Below are 23,531 nucleotides of genomic sequence, written 5' to 3' on the forward strand. Positions count from 1 at the left end.
AATACTCTAGGAAGTGTTGCCCTGAGTTTTAAAAGTGTTAAGTTTTCTTTTATAGTTCTTTTGAAAGTTTTAAAGTTCTCATAAAACTTCTTCAGCCTTCTGATCTGTTTACATATTTCTACTGGAGTTCTCATGCACTGTTCATGTAAATAATGATTGTTTTGCATTCTTTGTGAGAAGAAATAATTGATACACTGTTGGTTTGACCAGTGGAGTTGGAGAGGTGGTAATTCCATCCTCCAATCCACAGTCACCTCTGGAATTCTATAAATACCAAATGCTCCAATAAAGCTTTCTCTTTTTTCTCCTTTGAACTTACCAAGCATCTGTGTACTTACTTTGTGTCCAGTAGTGACAGGGAAGAGGTGAAGATTCCCAGGCCTGACTGGAAGGCTGAAAAACTCCTTGAAGAAGAAATTTGCCAGAGTGAGAGGTTTAGAATCATAGAATCATAAAATCATTGAGGCTGGAAGAGACATCTGAGATCATCGAGTCCAATGGTTAATCCAACAAAATATTCAGAACTAAACTCTGTCCCCAAGTGCCACATCCACATGTCTTTTGAATAATTCCAGAGATGATGGTTTCACCACAGCCCTGGACAGCCTGTTCCAATGCCTGACCATCCTTTCAGAAAAGAAATATTTCTGAATATCAAACTTAAACCTCCTGTGATGCAACTTGAGGGCATTTCCTCTCATCCTGACACTTCTTACCTGGGAGAAGAGACTGACTTCCACCTTACTACAACGTCCTTTCAGGGACTTTATTGCATTCAAAGAAATTAAACTCATTTGATTGACATTTCTTTGAGATCAGCATGTTCAGAATGCTCAGAAAGAAGAGGCTGTAGGAAAACATGTATGGAAGGAGCTGTTTTTCCAGTGAAGTGATGATGAAGAGAAGAAGTTGGGTCCCTAAGTTACACTACTGAGCAAATGTTATTTGATAAGACATGTTTTTCCCAGAGAAAATTTGCTATTCTCAAAAGCTGTCTCAAGTGTTGTGTATCCTCAATGACTTGGGTTCTGGAGTTTTGTCTCCCCCCCACCACCTTTTAATTAGCTAATGTTCAGATTATGCTGCTTCTTCCTCCCAGTCTGAATGTGATTAATTTGCAAATGCAGTTTAATTGTCCCTTGGACACACCAGCCACAGCCATTACACTGAACAGAGTGTGTTTGAGCCCAGAGGATTTGTTAGCATTGAGCCAGAATGAAGGGAGTGATGTTCCTGATGCCTTCAGGGTCACCTCTGGTCCAGGAGATTATTGGAGCCCACGTTTATACATCTGGAGGACCAAAGGCTCTTGGTAAATCCTTTCTGTTATCTGGAAGAGGAAAAAAAAAAAAAAAAAAAACCACCTAGGCAACCTTCCTCCCTCCTTTCCTGGTCTTCCTCATAATTTTCCCCTTGGAAGAAAATGATACTCAACTGTTTTGAAGGGGTGTTTTCCATGCACATGGACCTGAGAAACCTTTGAAGGACTGGCACTGTGGCTGACACCATCATTTTCTGGTCAAGTCTTCATCCCTTCCAAATTTTCCACTTATTATTCCACTCTCTGTGCAGCCATGGATGTACAGTTCCCAATTTCCACACAAAATGTGACTTTGAACAGAGTTAAATCCATCTCTGGTTTTTTGGCCTCCCTGTCTTGAAGGTGGGGTTGGTATCATTATACTCTTCCTTTCCTGCCTCTGCAGTTTTCCTGGAAAAAATAATTTTGAATTGCTCTAAAATTACTTCTCCTCCATTTTCCCTGATCGTGGTAATTACACAGCTGAGATGTTTTTTAGGCTTAAATCTGCCACATAGCACTGGAGAGGGAAAAAATACCCAGGGTTTCACAGATGATCAGATACTGAAAATCACTGCTGATGAAACACACTGAAGGAAACAAGGAAATTGGAAAACTGCTTTCTTGGGTTTTCTAGGCTCATTCCTGATGCAAATTAAACATGGGCAGCATTACTTCTGGTTTCCAAGGCCAGGCTACTTAGGAAATTCTAGACCTCTAAATGCCGTTTCCTAAAAGAAATGGCCTCTTTTTCCATGGGATGTTCAGGTGGGATTTTGGGGAGAATTTCTGCCTTGAAAAGGTGGTCAGGCACTGGAAGGGGCTGCCAGGAAAGGGGTGAAGTCCCCATCCCTGGAAGTGTTCAAAAAACAGCTGGACATGGCATTCTGTGCTATGGTTTGGCTGACATGGGGGTGTTTGGTCAAAGACTGGACTTGATCTTGGAGGTCTTTTCCAGCCTTAAAAATTCCATGAATCCTTACAATCCTTTTCTGGTCATCAGCAATCTCAAATCCATAAAACACTCCCCTCTCCTGCTGTTTTCATTCTCTACCACATTGACATTTGTGCAGGGAAAGTACTTTTCTATTTGGAATGAGTCAAAGCACAAAGGAAAGAGGGCATGGGGCTGTCAGAGCTTGACCTTGACCCTCTATCCCTTCTCTAACACTAAATTATCATGTGCTGGTGTGCTGCTTGCAGGTTCTGTGCTTCTATTCCCACACAGAGCTTTGCAGAGGAGCAGAACACAAACCCTGCTCTGGCTGCCTGAGGGCACTGCAGGGCTCTGTGCTGAACCATCTCCCAGGCACCGAGGGTAATAATTATTATTTCACCAACACTCTGTTTGTTATTCAGGAATCCCCAGGCTGTTTTTCTTCCCCTATAGAGCCAATTCCCACTCACATTGCAAATTTCTGCCTAGGATTTCTGAGGAGATGCTCTGAAGTGCTTCAAATGAGAATGATGGCTGGCAATTTCACTGGGAGACAATTCCATGCAATCTAAATGATTGTGTTAAGTCAGCCTGCTTGCCTGTCGTGATTTGGAAAGCTGTTTAAAAAAAAAAAAAAGACCTGAAAGAGATGCCCACAAAAATTGCAGCTCTAAGGCTTATACTCATTATTATCAGTGCTGACTTTTCTGATTGTTTTTTTTCCTAGATTTCCAATCCATGATCATTCAGAGCAGTTCATTATGGCCCTAAAGTGTAAAACAGCAGAATTGATAGAATGATGGTTTTTATTGCTCTTAAAAAAAGAACTAGAAATGAATAAAAGGAACATTCAGAGGCTCTGTAGCTGGGTTGTATTTGTGTAGTTCATTGCAGAAAACTGGCTCCATGGCTCATTGAAATATCTTTCAGCAGAGCAGATCCTTCAGAATTATCTGGGATAGTCACAAATATATAGAAAACCAACTTCAACTTAGGCCTCTCCATGCTGATGGCAAAGCCTTAATTAAATGTAGGTGAACCTGGGCTGAAGTGTCCTGGGAAAACATCTGTGCAGTTAAAAGTCATGTGTGTGCAAGCATCTGCTTCCAAGAGATGGAGGAAAAACGCTCTGCAGTTCAGAGTTGTGTTGTTGCTGTTCTCCAGGGCAGATCAGCACCACCACTGCCATTTCTAAATGGGGAAACTGAGGAAGAGAAGGAGGAATGAAATCACACCATCCTGTCACAACTTCAGCTCAGATTTTCTATTCATCAACACAGCCATCACTTAGAAAAAAGAATAACCTCAGCTTAATCCTTAATGTATTTGCAGGATGCATATTTATTGCTTAAAAAAAAAAAAAAATCACATGGAGAAGATGTTTTGAAAGATGAAATGGTGCTATAGCAATTTTGTAATATGTAAATTCCTGCTGCCTGTAGATCTAATGGTATTAAGTCTGCACGTACTTGGTGAAAAGCCAAGGATGTCATGGGAGACATCTGAGGGATGTACTTTATCTTTGGCTGTAAAAGCACTTAAAATCAGCATGAGCAATGTGTATTATTACAGGAATTATTGGCCTTATTTGCACTGGGTGGGTGTACATATGGAAGAGGAGGCTGTAGTGATAGTCCTTCCACATTTGAAAATGTAAACATTTATACTGCAGACATCTTCACTTGGTGGAATAAACTCAAAATTTTTACTTTCAGCAGAGATGAGCTATTTTAAGAATCTCTTCACTAAAAGAAAATGGGTTGAATCCCAGACTTGTATCTTTGCCAGCGTTTCTAAACCTTTCATTCACCACTTGTATGGATGGAGTAAGTTTGCTCCTGAAGGTTGTGAGACACTCAGTTACTGTGGAATCATAGAAACACAGAATGGTTTAGGTTGGAAAAGACCTAAAAAACATCCAGTGCCACCCCCTGCCATGGGCAGGGACAGCTTCCACTATTCCAGGGTGCTCCAAGCCCTGTCCAGCCTGGCCTTGGGCACTTCCAGGGATCCAGGGATAGCCACAGCTGCTCTGGACACCCTATGGCAGGGCCTCCCCACCCTCCCAGGGAACAATTTATTCCTAATATCCCATCTAAATCTCAGTTTAAAGTCATTCCACTCCTATCACTATCTGCCTGTGAAAAAAAATCTGTGAAGAATGTCAAAAACAGCATCTTCAAAGCAGCAGCACAGGTGGGGAGAAGCCAGAGGAATGAAAAAGAGAAATGCAAACAGCTGCAACTGGCTGCAAAGATCAGAGATGATTTGACAAAGGATGCTGCAACCTTTGAACAAGGGTTTAGACTAAACTGAGTAGGAGAGGAATGAGGTTTTAAGGTAAGCATTAAGTGAATTCATGGTATGCTGATGGCATAAAATAAAAAGACAAAGAAGTATTTGTCTTGGGCATAGGCAGATCTCACTTTTGCTAATCTTGCTAGTGCAGGGAAAAAAAAAAAAACAACTCATAAACCACCAGTTTTTAGGATGAGGATGTGTTATATCCACCTTCTGTTGTGTCAGCATCTTAGAATCAGACAAAGCTTTGATTGAACAAAGAGCAGAAACAAAGCTGGTATTTAAAATAAGCAATGTGTGAGGAACTATTAATTTCAAATGTAAAATATGTGCAGAGCTACAGTGAGTTCTGAGACAGTCTTGCTGTGACAAAAATACAAAAGAAGTTACATTAAACCCATTGAATTTATTCACTGTTTATTGTGAGGCTATGTAAAGCAAGTATAATTGATTAATAGAAATGGAAGTGAGACAGTTCCAAGATAAAACAAAGTGCTAAAGAATCATTTTTTGGGGAGCTTTTCCCTGAAGTGACACTGCACCATGTCTTTGTGCCATGTGAAATAGGAGACCTTTTGTTCTGCATGACTTTGATTTTTGTAATTAACTCATTCTCTGTTTTGCTTTCTGAAATAGGTATTTCTCTGTGTAACTCTAATAATGATCCTTGTTCCTGTTGAGGAACTGCCAAAATCAGGTTATCTACCACCTGCTTAAAAAAACTCATAAGAAACTCAAAAAGTGAAGTGATAAATTTCAGAATAGAGGAAATCCAGATCCAAATAAGAAGAGAGGGTAGTGGGTTTGTTTATTTTTCTGTTTCAATATTGTAAATTACCTCAAAAATAGGATGAATGGATTTTGAGAATGCAGGATATAACTGAGAATATTTTGAGAATATAGGAATGTCCTATATTCATCAGATCCTTTTCTTGTCTTAACCCATCTTCTCTTTGCCCAGAAAAGGTAAATTAGATGAAAATGTAAGAATCTTATGTCTAGGGTAATATATTTTGTTATTTTTGCTTTGACCTTTAGCAATTGCAGACTGATTAAAGCTGTCAAGTTGTAACATACCCTACTGAATTTATTTCAATATTATTAATGTTTCCTCTGGATAATCTTGACCTTTTTTTTTTTTTTTTTTTTTAATTTTCCAATTCCTTTGGTTTTAAACTGTACTCTTGGTTTCTCATATTATATAGAAATTCATTCCATCACTGAAAATTGTCTCATGAAGTATTTCCCTTTGCCGGGGAAATATATTTCCATTTATCACACCTTCATATTCACCTGGAATTATTATTCATATTACAATTTATGCATTTATGGAAGTCAGTGATTTATTTTTGAATAAAGCATCTCCTTGAAGTAGCAGACTTGTCTTAGAGACATCCAGAGTGGGATTCACCTCATCCACCTTTAGATGTTGACAATACAGGTTCCTTTAAAACCAGTGGAGACAAAGAGCACTTTTAGGATATGATTTTTCTCATTTATTTTGCATGTCTGCCTTGGGTTGATGTGATGCCTGCTCTGGTTTCTGGTGACTATAAAGGAGATTTCTGTGACTAGGAAGGGAAACAAGGATTAGCTCAGCTGCAGGCACCTCCACTGCAGATACCAACCTTTGATTAGGTTATCCCTTAGATATTACAAACCTTCCTCTTTCTCTGGTACTTTATTGCAGTGGTTACTTTTCCTACCTCTTTAAGATTCTTCTTCTTAAGGTTTTTTTATTTCTGAAATGCATTTGCTTGGCCTTTGCTTCCTAACTTTGGCTTTTACTTTTATATGTTTGACAGAGCTAGAGGAGAAAGTGTTCTCCTGTTGCAAATATTTTATCTAATTTATTGTTTTCATTATGTTCATGTTAAAGGAGATGGAGAGAGAAATTTTGGATGAACCTGCCTTTGGTTGTTTGTGCAGAATTTTGTGGCTGCCCCATTTCTGGAAGAGGGGAAGGGAAGGGAAGGGAAGGGAAGGGAAGGGAAGGGAAGGGAAGGGAAGGGAAGGGAAGGGAAGGGAAGGGAAGGGAAGGGAAGGGAAGGGAAGGGAAGGGAAGGGAAGGGAAGGGAAGGGAAGGGAAGGGAAGGGAAGGGAAGGGAAGGGACACCACAGTCTCCCTGTAGGAGATTATATTTTATATCAATGTACACTAAAATGCAGAGGGTTTTGTGCAGCATGGGAACAGCAGAAGAGACTTCTACAAGAGAAGGAAAATGATTTTTAGCTTTGTCATATTCCATTTAAGAAAACTGGCTTTCAGCCAAGTGCTGGGGAAGAAAATTTACCACAGAAAATAAAAAATACTGGGAAAAAGTAGGGGAAAAAAGAACATATCTGAAGAAACTAGCAGGTGCACTCCAGTGACATATTCCTTATTTTGCAGTCTGGTTTACTAAATGATGATAAACTACCAGCAGCAGCAGCAGACACAGCTACTCACTGTGTGTAAGCACAAGTAGGAGATATGGAGATATTTTGTAATGGCTAAAGCTTAATTTTTGAACCCTAATTTATCTTGGAAGTTGCTATTTCACATATAAATTCTATATACATGCAGCACCCAGAACCTAAGGCAGTGTATTAACAAAAAAAAAAAAAAAAAAAAAAAAAAAAAAAAGTAATAAAAGGAGTAAGAAATTGAGACAATGAAGTTCTGAGAGAAAAATGAAACAAAGAAATTTTTCTCTCTAGATAGAAGATAATTCTCTCATTCCACAGAAAGAATTGCAGCAGATAAAACAGCAGAGGTGTCAGTTCCTCAAGAGAAAACTCCATGAGCTGCACTTGCAAATGTAGGCATGAGTTCCTTCCATTAAAACCTCTTCATGATGGCTTGGCTAACCCAGACTTGATGCTGAGGCCAATCATGGATCTTTGCAGTCCTCACTGGAGAGTCATTTGCTTCCATTTGGAGGAAAAGAGATTTTTTTAGTCTTCTACAGCTGAAATTTTTTCCACCTGTCGTCCTTCACCAGTGGAGAATCTCCCTCCAAAGTGTTTCATGAAGGAAGAGAAAAAGATGTAAAACTGAAGGTGTTTTGAAAATCAAAGACCTTGAGCTGTTGGATAATCCTCACCTCACCAGGAGTGCAGCAAGGAATGAATTCAAGACATCCTGTCAGAGAAATTAAAAGAAAAAACACCTGACTGCAGGGTTGAGGGAGCAATCTGTCTGTACCTGCAGATAAAGGAAGGCAGAACTGTCCCAAGTGTCAGAACCAGTTCATAAACCAAGAGAGTTCAGATGGGGAGCGCGACCTTTGGATTTAGACACAAGTTATTCATTAGCAATTTTAGTAGGAGCTGTCTAAGGAGGATGTATTGCATCTTCCAGCTGCTGAAAAAGGTGGCTGGAAGATGAGGGAAGGCGTGTGAGCGAGTTGAAGGTGGGAGCTGGAGAGATCAATGACCTCTTCCTCAAATCTGCTTCATTACTGTCTTTATCGTGCTTTCATTAAGGAGAAATTGTCTCAGCCAGGACTTGGGCCACAAACCCTCAGAGATCAATCTGCAGCACAAAAATCCTCAGGTGGACTCCCTTTCAATCATCTTTAAGCTTTGAAAGTGAGTATTTTTTATTGGGTGGCTTTTAAAGGAAGATTTAATAGATTCTGATAGGCATCCACACTCTTTGGATAGATTAATGCACCTGAGACTTCTTCTTATCAGTCACACTCAGATAAATATGCAGGAATGGCTGAATGCTTGATGGAAGGTTTTTTCCATGCTGGTTGGCATGCAGGAATCACAGACAACTTTCAGCCTTCATAAAACATTTATTTCTTCAAAAATTTCTAGTTTAAGCTCCTTATCTCACTACAGTCAATATCCATATCTCACTACAATCAATATCCATCATTCTGAGAACTGATAAGGAGAGCTGCTTAGGTCTGTATTTATTTATGGTTTCTTTTCTTCAGAAACAATCACAAATTCTTACTAAACAGGAAAGCTTTGTGTATATTGAGCTTTTTTATAGTTGTAGGTGGGAATTCAGAGTAATCAATCAATCTTTTTGAAGATCACTCATTATTGATATTTGGATTATCAGAGAAGGCACAGATTTATATTCCTTGTTATTTTAGTGCTGTTTTTTCCAATTCTTTCTACAGGGTGTCAAAAACTTTGGTTGAGAAATAAATCTATGTAGTAAAACTTTTAGAGAAAAAAAATGGTTGAAATTCTGTTCTGAGAAATAAAAAAATGTTGGTAAATGTGGGGCTTTTTAAAATAAATATGTGTCTGGGAATTTGGAAATATCCCTGAGTTCTGGTGTTACTTAAGGACAAGTCTCTCATTGTGCTATTTCACCACTCCTCCCGCAACTACCAGCCCCCAGACAAGAAAAAGATAACAGTATTTCACTGGAAATTTCAATTTTCTCTTTCAAACCTCCTGCTGACCCTCAGGGGGACATAAGTGACAGCTCAGATCTTGTCCCTTAGAGCTTCTCAGCATTTTGTTGTGCTTTCCATTCCTGGCCAGTGCTGCCAACACCCCGTCCATGTTCTCCTCTGTGTTCCTACAGACTGCCCAGAGAAGAGGTAGAGCCACCATTCCTGGAATTGTCCAAAAATCATGTGTACTGGCAACTGAGGACATGGCTCAGTGGAGAACATGGTGTTGAGTTGGTAACTGTGACTGGTGATTTGGAAGGTCTTTTCCAACTTTAATGATTCCATGGTTTTTAGAAGGCAGAAAACTTCACTCAGAGGTGGTTGTTCTTGGGTGTGAATGGTTGGAGAATTGGACTTCCAAGAACAAAGTGACTGAAGAGAAATCAGCGGGCTGGCTCTCACCTCAGCTGGGGGAAGCTGGTGTTTTCCATTTGGAAGTTGAATATCACCTCAGATATGACAACAGGAGGTTCACAGCCTCATCATGACAAAATCCAGAGACCCAGCCTGCGCTTAAAGTGCAGTTTGAACAGCAGACTCCTTCCACACTCCCGTGCAACTGGAAGTTCTCATAGTCAGCTTTATTTTTTCTGTCAGACATAAAGAACCTTTTTGTGCTCTCTGAAACTCTGCATGTCTTTTCCTCCTGATAAAGAGGTGCAGTCAGATAACAATATACAATTCCTTCAGTGAATGCCAAGTGTGTAAACACAGTGTAAACGTTGTTGATCTCCCTTCCAATTTCAGTTTTAGCCAGCTTGTGGAAGGAGAGAAATTCCCAGATGCTTCTGAAATCTCCTGATGGTCACAGGAGGGCTCAATCCCCAGAAACAGAGGACATAGAACACAGAAATCCCTTGAAAATTCATCCATCTACTAAAGTGTGGTAAGATGAATCTTGGCCATGTAGTAATAAAGGAGTTATAAGCAGAACTGCAAGAATCCTGCAGCTTTCAGCTCAGATTGAAATAGACATTTATATAATAAATTACATAACACATTTTTAAGGGCATATTCATAAAATATATTAATCTAAATTACATATTTATCTGACAGTCAAGTGAAGTCCTTGGTGAATGGGAAGTCTCTTGGAATGGGAAAATGGGAAACTTGCAAGTATTTTTTAAAAAAGGTAGAAAGGAGGACCCTGGGAACACCTGACACATCAGCCTCACCTATGTGCCTGAGAAGATCACAGAACACATCCTCCTGGAAGCTGTGCTGAGGCTCCTGGAGAACAGGGCAGTGATTCAGGACAGCTTTGCCTAAGGCACATCCTGCCTGACCAGCCCAGTGTCCTTCCCTGATGGGGTGACTCCATTCGTGGACAATGGGAGGGATTCAGACATCAATTTATCTGTAATTCTGTAAAGCTTTTTGGCACATCTTCTCCCCAGCACCCTTCTCAGAAAATAGACAGAGGTGGAATTGAGGAGTGGATAAGGAATTGATCACATCCAGAGGGTTGTGGCCTGTGATTCAATGTTCTAATGGACATCAGTGGTGTCCCCCAGGGGTTTGTATCGGGGTCAGCACTGATGAAAATCTTCATTAATGACAAAGACAGTGACACTGAGCACAGCCCCAGCTAATTTGCAGCTGGCACCAAGCTGAGGCCACAGTGACCTTCCTGAAGGATGGGGCCATCCAGGGGGACCTGGACAAGCTCCAAAAGTGACCCATGTAGACCTCATGAGGTCCTGCAGGTGTTTGAGGCAACCCCTGGTATCAACACAGGCTGGCAGGAGAATGGCTTGGGAGCAGCCCTGTGGGGAAGGACTTGGGGGTGCTGGTGGGTGACAAGGTGTGACAACACAAAATGTAAGAATGTCTGCTCAGAGTTAGACCAGAAATCAGCAATTCTAGCAAGATTATATAAAGAATATTAGCAAGGGGAGAGAACTAACATAGAACTGCCCTAAATTCTCTCCCAGCATTTACTGAAAAGTGTTTCGGAAACTTTCTGAGCCAGAAGTGGTCTCATGATATTTAATTGCCTTTATGGACTTTTCCTGCATGAAGTGGCTTTGAATGCTTGGAAGCTTCTAGCATCTGTCAGGTCACGTCACATTTTTAGTTTAAGACTTTTTTTGTTGTTTTGAACCAGGCCTCCCTGATTTTTTTTTTTTTTTGGTATCTTTCCAAAGAAAAGGAAGGACATGGGATGTTTTTTTTTCCTTATTTACCTTATAAACACCATTTTTATATGTTCACACCATTTTCTGTCTCAGTAGTCTCCATTGAAAGTTGAAGGCTCCTAATCCAGAACAATTCCACAGGTATAATTCCCACAATGACTTTCTGTTGTGTCCTGTTCATCACTACTTTGCCTGGTTTTACTCTCTCAGAGGAGCTGACACACATTCTCTTCTGCTGACTCCCTTCAGTGGGGATGCAACTTCCATTGGAAGCATGATTCACACAATGTAATTTCTTTAAACACTTGATTATGAATCACAAGGGGTTGTCAAAGGGCATCTGTAGATTATTTACCTGAGAAGAGGAAAGAACCAATTCTGTCTTCATGCCAAGCTGGAGCTCCAGAAAGAGGAGGGAGGTCAGGTAGGGAAAAGAATTCTGAATTTATTGGTGACTGTACTCTTGACTTCAAGAGCAGTGCGATACTGGAGTCTTGCACCTGAACTGTTCACTCTTTCAGTAGATTTTCTGGATCTAAAAAATCCTAGAGGAGCTGCAGGAGATGCATGATTGGATACAAGAATCAAGGGGTTTGTTTCAAATAAATTCCTTTCGGGGGTATTGTGTTCAAGAGCCTCCCATCCATCTGGCTTGAATGGAATTTCCAGCACTCAGCTCCCACTGGTGGCTGCTCAGAAACCTTCCAGCATCGTGAGGTGCACAGCTCTGTGGGGTAAACAACTTTGTGTTTGCTAAAAGGTAAAAGTGATCACACAACCTGCTGCTCTTCAGGTTCAGGGTTTGAGTCACTGCCTTTTACACAGTGGTGAAGACCTTCGTCTACCCACCAGGAACGTCCCAGGGGACCACAGCAGGTGAGGGATTTAGGACACTGCTGTGGACACAGTTCTAGGAGCAGAAATGTCTTCAAACAGTGCAGCTCATTGTCCTGGTTTGAAAAGCAAAACCAGTGAGAGGCTTTAAGTCAGAAATACAATTTATTAGGAAAAAGGGAACAAAGAACCAAATACATACAATGGCACAAAAGAAGAACCACTGGCAGAGTTAGAGATACAGCCTGACACTTGCTGGCTGGGGTGGTGGTAGCAGATGTGGTTCTGTCCAAGCTGTGCTCCTGTAGACTGATGGAGTTTCCCTCTGGAGGTCCAGTGCAGAGAAGGTCTCAGCTGTTCCTCTTGGAAGAGGGGATCTCCTTGCTGTCTGCACAACCCCACTCATATCCTTGATGGCATCGTTTGGCTCCTCCCTCTGGGCGGAGCATCTCACAGTGGAATGCTGTGATCTTCTCAGCCATGTGGCTGAAAGAACAGCTCCTCCAGGAGGGACTTATCTGTGAGTTATGAGATAAGGAAAGAAAGGGATTGCAGCTCGAGGTGGTAATGGAAGACACCCCAATATTATAACCTAAGACACTCCTTTACATGGCTAAACAGGGAACAAGTGACTGCACTGTCTGCAAAATACTGCCACCAGATCTTGTCCTTGGGAACCAGGAAATGTCCCTTTCTGACTGTTGGGAATCTTTCTGGTTGGTGGGAAACAACTGAAGAATATGCTTGCCAGAGGGTCCCACCTGTCATAAGGTATTTTTCAACCTCACACTGCACAAGAGAATTTTACTTTCCTCTGGGTCTCCTTTGGATGCCCAGCACAGCTTGGCCAACACAGCAGAGGATCTGCAGGCCAGTCAAGCCTGGCAGGGGGATCTCAGCGTGGGTGGGAGGCTGTGGCACGGTCTGGGGACATTTTTTGTCCAGCAGAGCAGAACAAGCCACGTGGGTGAGCCTCAACATTCCAGGTTTGTCAAAGCTGATAGTGAAAGAGGGATTCATCTCATTAACCCTTAGAGGTCTAGAGTGGAGAGAAATAGGCACATCTAGGACACAGATCCTTGGAGCTGCTTTCAGTATCTCCTTGGGCTGGGATGGATTGTGCCTCATATTCCAGTGGCTGCACTGATAAAACCTGACCTTAACACAAAGAGAGGTGCTTGGCCAGCTCAGCCCTGGGTGTCCAGTTAATTAAATCACACCTCAGCTGTCAAAATCAAAGAGCAAGGACCTTCTAATAAAAAACATTTAAGCCAGTCTTAGCAAATATTCCCTCAACCAGCTTACCCATGTAGGAGGATGGATGATGGATGGATGGGAGATGGATAATGATGGATGGATGGATGATGGATGGATGGATGATGGATGGGTGGATGGATGGATGGATGGATGGATGGATGGATGGATGGATGGATAATGATGGATGGATGGATGGATGGATGGATGGATGGATGGATAAGGATGGATGGATGGATGGATGGATGGATGGATGGATGGATGGATGATGGATGGATGGATGGATGGATGGATGGATGGATGGATGGATGAATGGATGATGGATGGATGGATGGATGGGTGGATGGATGGATGGATGGATGAATGGATGATAGATGGATGGATGGATGGATGGATGGATGGATGGATGGATGAATGATGGATGTAGAGGTCATCAGTAGGAACTCACACGGTTCCCTCAGGAAGCCTCCTCCTTCCCTCTCAGTGCCTCACACCTGTAAAAAATGGTTATTGTGCTTTACACACACTTAAATAATAAAGACCTACTTAACAGACTGCTCAGGAGGATAACAATAAAACACCACTTGCCTGCGAGTAGCTTAATTGTTTTTCTACTCATACAAATGTACTTCTTTGGGGAACAAAGTTCTTGGACAGCCTCTCCTCACTACTTCAGTAGGAAACCTGATACTAAAATCAGCTGAGATCATCTAAGGCAATCCAACTGCTGCTGGATATGGGCCACTAGATGATTCTCTTGGCCCACTGCCCTTCTCCTGGGAAAGATAGGGAGCAGATGTTGGATCAGCACATAATAATTGAACACCTGGGAGTCTTCTTCCCTGCTTAGCAAGCTAAGGCAGCATCTCACTGCGGGGCTTTTGAGGTAGGACTGCCATAAATCCTGGAAGTTTTGAGAGAACACAGATAGGGTCTTGGATTTGTTTTCTTGTGGCTTTTTTGGAGCGGGGGAAGAGGTCCTTTAAGCCTGCAGAGAGAACAGATGCCTTTTTGTGGGAAGAACAAACATTTTGCTGTGAATTATTTCTGTCCTGCTGCCCTCATCTTTATCGAGTGCATCCTCAGGAATTTGGCCAGTGACAGTGAGCTGGCGGTGTGGGGGACATGTAGGAGGGAAGGGATGGCTCCAAAGGACAGGCTGGAGAGGTGGGGCTGTGCAAACCTTGTGGAGGGCAACAAGGCCAAATGCAGGGTGCTGCACCTGGGTTGGGGCACTCCCAAGCATAAAAACAAAAGGTTGGGCAGGAAATGGATTGAAAGCAGCCCTGAGAAGACCTGAGAAATGGTGAGAGGCTGGACAGGACCCAGCACTGAGCACTCCCAGCCCAGAAGTTCAGTTGTGCCCTGGCTGCATCAAAAGAAGGGTGGGCAGCAAGTCGAGGGAGGTGATTCTGTCCCTCCACTCTGCTCTGGAGAATTCCCACTTCAAGTGTTGGCTCCAGCTCTGGGATTGCCAACATAAGGAGGACATGGACCTGTTGGAGAGAGTCCAGGGGTGCACACAAATTTGATCAAAGGACTGGAGCTCTGGAGCAAGGCTGGGAGAGCTGAGGGTGCTCATCTAGAGAAGAGATGCATCCACGGAGAACTCAGAGCCCCTTCCAGGGCCTAAAGGGGCTCCAGGAGAGCTGGAGAGGGACTTTGGAAAACAACATGGAGTGACAGGACAAAGGGAATGGCTTTAAACTGAAAGAGGATGGGGTTAGAGGGGATATTGGGAAGAAATTTTTTATGGGGATGGTGAGGCCCTGGCACAGTTTGCCCAGAGAAGCTGTGGCTGCCCTGCAATCCTTGGACATGTCCACGGCGAGGCTGGATGGGGCTTGGAGCAATCTGAGATAGTGGAAGGCGTCCCTGCCCATGGCAGGAACTAGATGATTTCTAAAGTCCCTTCCAATATAAATCATTCTATAATTATTCTATAATTATTTTCTTTGTGAGATGTGACTAGGGAAGGCGGCAGACCTGCAGGAAAATCCACAAAGCAAAGCTCTGGAAGTTCTAGTTGATTCCTTAGTCTGCTCCATGGTGCTGGAACAGAACCAGAGCTGAGTGCATTCAGGGCGTGTCTGTACAAGGTTTTCCCCAGAGGAGGCTTCTGTGCAGCCATGGGGCTGTGACTGTGCCAAGGCACTGCAGCAGGGCTGGCTGGGCTGCTGTGGGGCTGTGCCCCCCAGGCTGCTGCACCTGGGCTCGGAGCCACGGGGACAGTCCAGCAACTGGCACAGGGCTTTTCGTGCTGGAAAGGTCGTGGATTTAGTCGATTTTATGACAAAATTGCCTTTTTTTTTTCCTCCTTTGTTTAAAGGAAGTAGAGTGTGTTGGTTTTCTTAGTTTTTACAGAGATGGGGTAACTGAGAGGCGTTTTAAAACATTTTATTCTCAGTCTCATGAATAGTGAGACACAAGAGATGTAATGCTATTCTATCAGAATCTTGGTTACAATACCTTATAAATGTTTTTCAGCCTATTAGCTTTTGCTACACAATGCTGCTATTACTTCTAACATCAATTACTTATATTTCTTCTTCACATACTCCTTCTACAATGCATTTTTGCAGTTCTAATTCTCTAAAATATCTGGTCTTTTTACAAAGTCATATTTTGAAAGTTGTTGAAACTTATTTCTAGTTCAATCTCTCTCTCAAAAATGTCATCTCTAATCTCTATTCCATAGTCTTCTTAAGTCAACATACCTTATCTCAGTGTTTACATACAGATGTACAAGACTGTGTGAACTTCCTGTCAAGTTTTAAAAATTCTTTACAAATCCATTTCTCACAAGGGTGAAGGCAAGGAGGATTTGAAATTAATTTATGTGCCATGCACAACAGAGGATGGGAGATGCAGAAAATGAAGGGCAAGGGGTAAAAATCTGGAGAAATGGAGGCTTGGGGGAGACCTTATCACTCTCAACAAATCCCTGAAAGAAGGTTGTAGCCAGGTGGAGATTGGTCTCTTCTCCCTGGCAACAAGCCCCTGGACAGGAGGAAAAGGCCTCAGGCTGTGCCAGTGGAGATTCAGTTGGACATCAGAAAGAAATTCTGATTTCTGATTCAGTGAAAGGGTGGTCAAGCACTGGAATGGGCTGCCCAGAGAAGTGGTGGACTCCCCTGGAGGTGTCCAAGGAATGACTGGATGTGGCACTCACAGAATCACAGAATCACAGAATAATGAGGTTATAAGAGACCTCTAAGATCATCAAGTCCAACCTATGCCCTAACACCACAACTAGACTACAGCACCAAGTGCCAAGTCCAGTCTTTTTTTAAACATATCCAGAGATGGTGATTCCACCACCTCCCTAGGAAGACAATTCCAGTATTTTATTATTCTTTCAGTGAAAATTTTTTCCTAATATCCAACCTAAACCTTCCCTGACATAGCTTGAGACTGTGTCAGTGCTGCTCAGTTGACAAGGGGTGTACGGTCAGAGGTTGGCATCAATGACCTTGAGGTATTTTCCACCTTGTTCTGTGATCCTATGAAAAGATAAGCAGAGGAAAGGGCTTCCACATCAGGAAGATCCTAGGCATACAGGTGTCGTGGAATTTCAGGGTAATTAGAACAACCTCATTAGCAGGCAGCTGCTCTTCCAGCACGTCTCACAGAACTGGGCTAAGGATGGGGGCATTCAGCACCTCAAATTCCTGACACAGATCTGGGGGGCCTGAGAGCAGCAAAATCAGCGTGGGGCCAAGTGTCTCCGTGGGATATCCTGGCAGAGGACTCCTCTGGGCCTGCTGTTGTTGCTCAGGCTCCTTTATTTAAAAAAATATGTATATTTATATATATATAAAATCCTGGTCATTTTCCAGGTCTGGCGAGCCTCCCTCCGAGCACTGTGCAGCAGGGAGCAGTGCCTGGATGCTCTTGTGCAGGGTACCTGCTCTTCTGCAGGTACTGGACACAGAACCAGCTGAACACCTCTTCCCCTGTCTCCAGCCCTCCCCGCAGCTCCTCTCCAGGCATTTTCCAGCAACAGGTGCCACTCCTGCACGGCTGTTCCAGGGGTCCCATGGCTCTGTGGCTCAGGACAGATGCTGCTGTTCTGTGCAGTCGCTTCCCTCTCTAGGTGTGCATTTCCAGTGGGAGATGAGAGAATCCTCTCTCCGAGCTCAGAGGGCTCAGCCTGGACACAGGCCACCAGCCCATCGGCACACACCATCAGCAAAATGGTGTTTCCAGCTGAAATTCCTGCTCTGCTCCCGCTCAGTTCCCCTCTCTGACAACTCCCAGCTACTTTATCGCTTCTCTTTGCAGTCAGCTCTGCAGGTCCGGGAGAAATTGGCTCGTTTCATCTTCCCTCGCACAGCCCCTCTCCCTCCCAGCAGCGATGCCATTCTCCCTCCCATCGCGGATGCTGCTGACCCTGTCACGGTAATGAAACAAGAAATAAAAATTTCTGGGACAGCAGAAACGCGGCAAAGGCGGTAAGGAGAAGGCAGATTTTGGGTACGTGGGGAAAAGGAAAGAGGGGAAAAAACGAGAAAGGGTGTTCGATTCGGGAAATTTGATTTGAATAAATCCCTCCTCCCGCTCCTCCTCATTGGTTTCTTTTTCTCCTCCATATTAATGAGAGCAGCCAAGGAGAAGCTATTGGTTCCATATCGCTTTCCCTTTGCTCAGGCACTCGGGGGAGGAGGTGTTTGCATTTCTCCGCAGGACCAGCTCGCTTTGCAGAGCATTGTCTGGGTATGAGAATCACACACAGGCACAGGGGAGAGCGCACCGGAGCATCTCACTCCGGCACAGCATCTCAGCCAGCCTGAGCACCCCTCTCGTCCCGGCACCGAGAGCCCCCTTAAAAAAAAAAAAAAGAAAACAAAAAACAGAGGGAAAAAAAAAAAAAAGTTTTAAAATATCCCGCCTCCCTTCTTGCTTTTATTTTGTTGTTGTTGTTTGGGTTTTGTTTTTTGGTTTGTTAGGGGGATTTTTCTTTCTTTTTTTTTTTTTTTTTTTTTTTTTGATTTAGCGATGGCAAATTCCTTCACGGCCAGGAGCTGGCCCATCCCCTGAGCAAAGGCAGCTTGGACATGACCGGCAGGCGAGGGAGGAGGAATTTGGATTCCCTTGGGAGGCGCCGACCCCTCCTGCGGCCGGGGGGAGCCAGCGCGGGCAGCGGGGCCGGAGCGCTCCCCGCGGCCACTGTCCCCCCGCGGGGATGCGGCATCGCCAGCGCCGGGACGGAGCCCTGCTGCAATGGTGAGTCCTTCCCCGGCCTCCCCCAGCTCCTCCCGGGCCAGCCCCATCCCCCGAGCGCGGGGATGCCGCAGCCGGCTTGTCTGCGAGTGACATTGATCCTTGATTTAGCGGCTCGTCCCTCCTCCTCCTCCCCACGTCCTGCGAGCGCTTCTTCAGGGGGGAATTGCATGCGGGCTTCTGGAGGATGAGTCCTCCAGATAGGTTTGGCTCTCTGCAAACAAATCAATCCGGCTTTGCTGGCGGTGACAGGTTGAGGCGCTCGGTATGGGAAGCACGTCTGGTTTTAACACAATATGGCTGGTAAATAAAACCTGATTGCTAACAGCCCCGCCGCTGCTGTCGGCGTTTCCCAGCTCAAGGCTCCCGATGCAGCTCCGCATCCTCACCTGCCGCAGGAACTCTGATTCACCCTCCGAGCAGTGCAGCAGGACTGGCTTGTTTTGACTGTGGGGTACTAGGGAGAAACTGCGGTTCGTGTGCCTTTGACCTCTGCTGGGCACTCCTCCTTATCAGTGCTCGAACAGCTGGCTCTGATAATACCATCTTCATGCCGAGCACATCTCCAGTCAGGGGCATGGCGCGCAGGACAGGCTCTTTCCCGCTGTGCTCTGAATTTAGGATGCGAAGCGTTCAGGTATGTGTTGGAATCTGAGGAGTTTACAGCCGGGGAGAGAACGAGAATGCAATAATGCAGCTTGCCGTGCAGAATTGGAAAATGCATGGAAAAAAAAAAAAAAAAAAAGAAGGGAGATTTGATTAGTGACACACTGGTGTTTATGGTTGCATGATCATCCCACTTACACAGCAGCAGATCTGGAAGAACTCCCTGGAAGTCAGTGGATTTCTTCTGCGTCTGATCTGCAGGCAAACAGAATCTGGCCTTTAGCTTGAAGGATGTATCGGAGTAGCACTGGAGGTAGCTATAATAAGGAGAAAATCTTAACTAAAGTGAATAAGGCAGCGAAGTGATGTGATTCTTTCTCAGGGAATTATCAATTACCATCTGCCTGCTGCATGTTAATTACAGTGCAAGTGGTGGACTGGTACAGCAATATGTAACTGAAGCAGCTTGTTGGATTTTTTAATTTCATCTGTTGGAGTGAAAAAAAAAAACCAACAAATGGATTTGCACTTGCTGTTGTTTGGGTACACAACTCCCTCACTCCTCTGCCCAGCCTATGCAGCATTGGTCAGGTACAGCAGGGAGATGCTTCCGTGGCTAATCCTAGGGAATGTTTGATTACTGGAGGTTAATGATAGCATGGAGGCAAACTCCTGAAAGTGCTCCTGGTGTGGCTGCAGAGAAAGAACGTGTTATACAAGCATCTCCTTTTGGCTAATGCCTAAGAGCCTGGAGCTGGCTTGGAAGAAGTTGTCCTGTAGGATGGGAAAAGCAGCGCTGGAATTTGGTGAATAATTAAGGAATGCTGGTCAGGGCAATAAGGGGAGTTGGATTAGAGTTGATGTATCTGTTTGTGTGTGTGTTGTGGTCTTCCACTTTAATTCCCGCCTGTTTCCTTGTGCTGTGGGCCAGGGTTGCTGCTTTGCTGTCATTCGGGACAGCTCCAATTGATCTTGCTTTGTCCAGGGCATTTATCTCAGGATTTCCGCTGTTTTGTTCTCTCCAACCAAAGACGTGTGAATGGCTGGGAGGATGACCACAACCTTCAAGGTCACGAGGAGGGGGCTTTTTGTGGGATAAATACACTTATTTCTCTTTAAACAGGCTTTGTGCTCGCTCCTCAGCTTTAGCTTTCAGTCATCCATGGGGGTCCCTGCAGGAGCCTGGAGGGCTCCTTCCTTGCTGTGGGTTTAGGAATTCTGCTGCTGGCACGGTGGTGCCACAGCCCCACGGAGCTGCCCAGACCTGCTGCTGCTGCTTGTGAGGCTCACAAACACGTAGGCAGGAGCTCTGTGGTGGGATGCTACCAGGGAGAGAAAAACTGAGATTTCTGAGCTTGTGGGCTGCGCTGCTGAGCACATTCAGACCTTTGTTCATCACATCTCTCCTCATCTGGCTGACTGAGACAGCATCCTGGAGATATTTTTTTCCTGGGGTTGAGTTCCATATGTGCCTGTGCCTTTGCTAAGTTGAGCCCCATGTCCCCGAGCTGATTCATTCCAATGTAGCAGATTCTGTTTGCCTTTCCTTCCTTCTGAGCACACTTAGTACAAACAGTCTAATTCCTAAATTAGCTCAGATTATCTTTTAATGAAACCAGAGTATCTGAGTTAAGAAGCGCTGAGAAAAAGTGAACTCAGGGCATGATCATGCTGCAACCCATGCTTGGTGGAGAAACCTGCAGAAATATCAGGTCCTGCAGTTAGTCTTGATTTAACAGAGAAATTGCTTCTTTGCCACTGTTCCCAGGAGAGGAAAGCTGATCTGAGGATGTGGAAGTCAGTGGAGATGCTCAATTTTATTTCGTCCCTTTCCTTGGCCCAGAGAGTGCAGCCGCAATCTCTAAGTCAAGGAGGGGAATTTTTTTGTTGGCTTGTGTTTCCTCGTTTCCATTTCCTCTGCTCCTGTCACGTCCAGCCAATCCCATACCATCTGTGCTTCAGCACACACTGCAGTCAACAGGATTTTGGAGTGAATTTTCCACATCAGGACAGAAGTGGAACAGCTCTGCTGAAAGGGATGTGAATGCAGCAGTGAGGAACTCTCTCTTCTTTCTGTTATCCACAACTTGAAAGTCATCTTTGCTGACAGTGGCTGGTCAGGGTGAGCTGTGGCACCACTGAAAGAGGCTGTTCAGAGTATCCCTGAGGAGACTTTCCCAGTTCCCTTGGTGCTGAACTTGTTCTGTTCTTAGGGAATGCTTTGCATACAGAAAGGTGTTTGGTAGTTTTCCACAGCATTAACAAGTTCTAGAATTCCTGTGTGTGCCGTGGCTGCTGAAACGCTGTTTGGATTGTAATTGAGTGGGCACAAATATCTGGGGAAAAAAGGCAGATTTTTTTTTTTTTTTTCCAGAAGCTTTGTGGCAGAATGTCCACCCCTCACCCCATTGCTTTGCTGGTGTTTTATCCTCTGGCCACCTTTTTCTCTCTCCATTTATTATCTGTCTCCTTAGGCTTGCACTTTTATCTGCACAAGGCAAACTAGGAATGAGTATAAAACTCGCTGGGTCGTTCAAGACTTGTTTATGTAACTCACTGCAGCTCAGTGACTGTGTCCCCCTGCAAGCTCTTATCTCCAGAGTAGCCAGATTAATAATTTCAGGGCTGAACTTCTTAGGACAAGATAAACTATTCCATCTCCTAAAGAAAAGGTGGAAGCATCACCACACAGAGGATTTAAAGCCAGAGTGGCTGTTGTGCTGAGGAGTATTTCCTCAGAAGGGGTCCTACAGAAACATGCAGCTGTAGGGACTCATTTGCTGCTCTGTTAAATATAAATCCTTCAATTTCTCTGCCCTGGAGACACCCTGACTGTCTCATCCCTGCTCATTCAGGTGTCCTATCTTACTCCTTGATAGAGAGCTACCATCTGGAACTATTTTGATCTGTTTGACTGCCATGGTTTTCTTAAAAAAAAAAGTTTTTAAGGGTGGAAAAACCTCTGCTTAATGCCATTGTTAAAAAAATACAAACCAAAACAAGCACCAAAATATTCAACAAATAACAATTCTAGTTTTTGTTAATGTAATTCATAACTCACTCTAAAACTCACTCTAAAAGGGAATGAATATGTATAGGTTCAAATTCTTCTTAATAATAATTATGGCAATAACAATAATAATAATTTATTTTGGGAGTATTGATGTCTAAGAGCTCCTTACTGAACATATATTAAACATCTGCCAGGTCTGTTTTCAGGTTTGTCCATCCAGTTTGAGGCATTTCACAAGAAATGTCCCTCAGTCACAGTGGCTTTTGCACCCATTAGAGATGCTTGGGTCACAATTGCTGGAGAGCTGCAGATGAAAAGATAATTATGGTCTGTTATCTATGATTTGCTGGTTTGCTAAATGGAGCTGAGGGTTAGGGCAGGAAGAGATGTTTTAATCTATGTGGTGGGTTAATAGCCTGGATTTTTTATTTTTATTAATTTGTTGCTCAGAATCAGGCAAATTTTGCTACTTTCTTTCCCTGCAAGGGACAGTTCATTGTCTAGTCTGATTCTGTGAGGATTCCTAAGGTAAAAAATAATGTGTTGAAGGGAAATGTGACTGAATTAAGTTCTTGATTTCTGGGGAGCAGATTCATCGTTAGGTCCATCTCTGGGGTAAATTTCTGAGGGCTGGAGGATGTATAAATTCACTCATTCTCAAGAGGAAACTTCTCCCCAGAGGATCCCCTGGCAAAACTACTGCCCATTTCATGTGGAGGGAAGGCTTTCTCACTCAGAAGCATTTGGCTGCTTGGAGGATGCTCATCTGCTCTCTGAAAGCATCTGAAAATGAAATTCTCACATGCAAGCCAATCGCCCCAATTCACTGTGTTAGGAATGAGCAGAGTGGTTCACCTCATGCTGGAGTGGGTCAGATGAACACCCTGTGGAGGTTCTGGCAGCAGCTGACCCAGACACACATCCACAGTCAGCCAGACTGAGCCTTCCATGGTGTCTCAGAGGCATCCCCAGGAGTGAAATGCCTTTTTCCCCATCTTTCTTTGGGGGACAAGGCTGGTGGTGTTGTGCAAGCTCACAAATTTTGATAGCTGGCAAGTTTTATGCAAAGCTCAAGTTAAAGGGAAGCCCAAGACTGCTGTGGTGGACCCCACATCTTCCTCACCCACGTTTTCCCTTCATTCCATCAAGGGCAGATGCAGCTGCTGTAGAATTCATGCCACATGTCCCAGACAATATCCTACCTAGTTTGATTTTTTTAAATTATTAATTGATTTTTGAACTCTGATAGGCTTCTTTGGTGTATCAACACTTTCAACAACCTTTGTCCAGTTACTCAGAGGGATTTTCTAGCTGAAGCTGGGATGTGATTTTGTGGCTACACCAGCACAGGGACACATCTAGGACAGTGACATGATTTTCTGCAGGCACACACAAGCTGGCTCTGCTGTTCTCTGAGCCAGGCAGGAGCTGTTCAAAGCTCCAAATCCATCTGCTCTAGCCTGGATGTTGGGAATGGCTGCACTGGAAGTTGCACAGAGCTGGAGATGAATGCTGACCA

General features: G+C 43.9%; 1 protein-coding gene across 10 annotated transcripts in view; it reads left to right on the plus strand.

The window, feature by feature from the left end:
* The first annotated feature begins 17,530 nt into the window (after window positions 1-17,530).
* The window catches only part of ADCYAP1R1 (ADCYAP receptor type I), a 144,238-nt gene continuing 138,237 nt past the window's right edge, over window positions 17,531-23,531 (plus strand). For 7 of the 10 annotated variants that reach the window (XM_077789646.1, XM_077789684.1, XM_077789676.1 and 4 more), the window contains exons 1-2: window positions 17,773-17,886; window positions 18,167-18,396. The gene's annotated coding sequence lies outside the window, so the exon portion shown is untranslated. Of the gene's footprint in view, window positions 17,647-17,772; window positions 17,887-18,166; window positions 18,397-18,440; window positions 19,031-23,531 lie in introns of those variants that run through there. The other 3 variants (XM_077789662.1, XM_077789654.1, XM_077789669.1) reach the window with 3 other exon arrangements.

Source organism: Lonchura striata, chromosome 1, assembly GCF_046129695.1.
Source record: "Lonchura striata isolate bLonStr1 chromosome 1, bLonStr1.mat, whole genome shotgun sequence".
In the NCBI taxonomy this organism is placed as follows: Eukaryota; Metazoa; Chordata; class Aves; order Passeriformes; family Estrildidae; genus Lonchura; species Lonchura striata.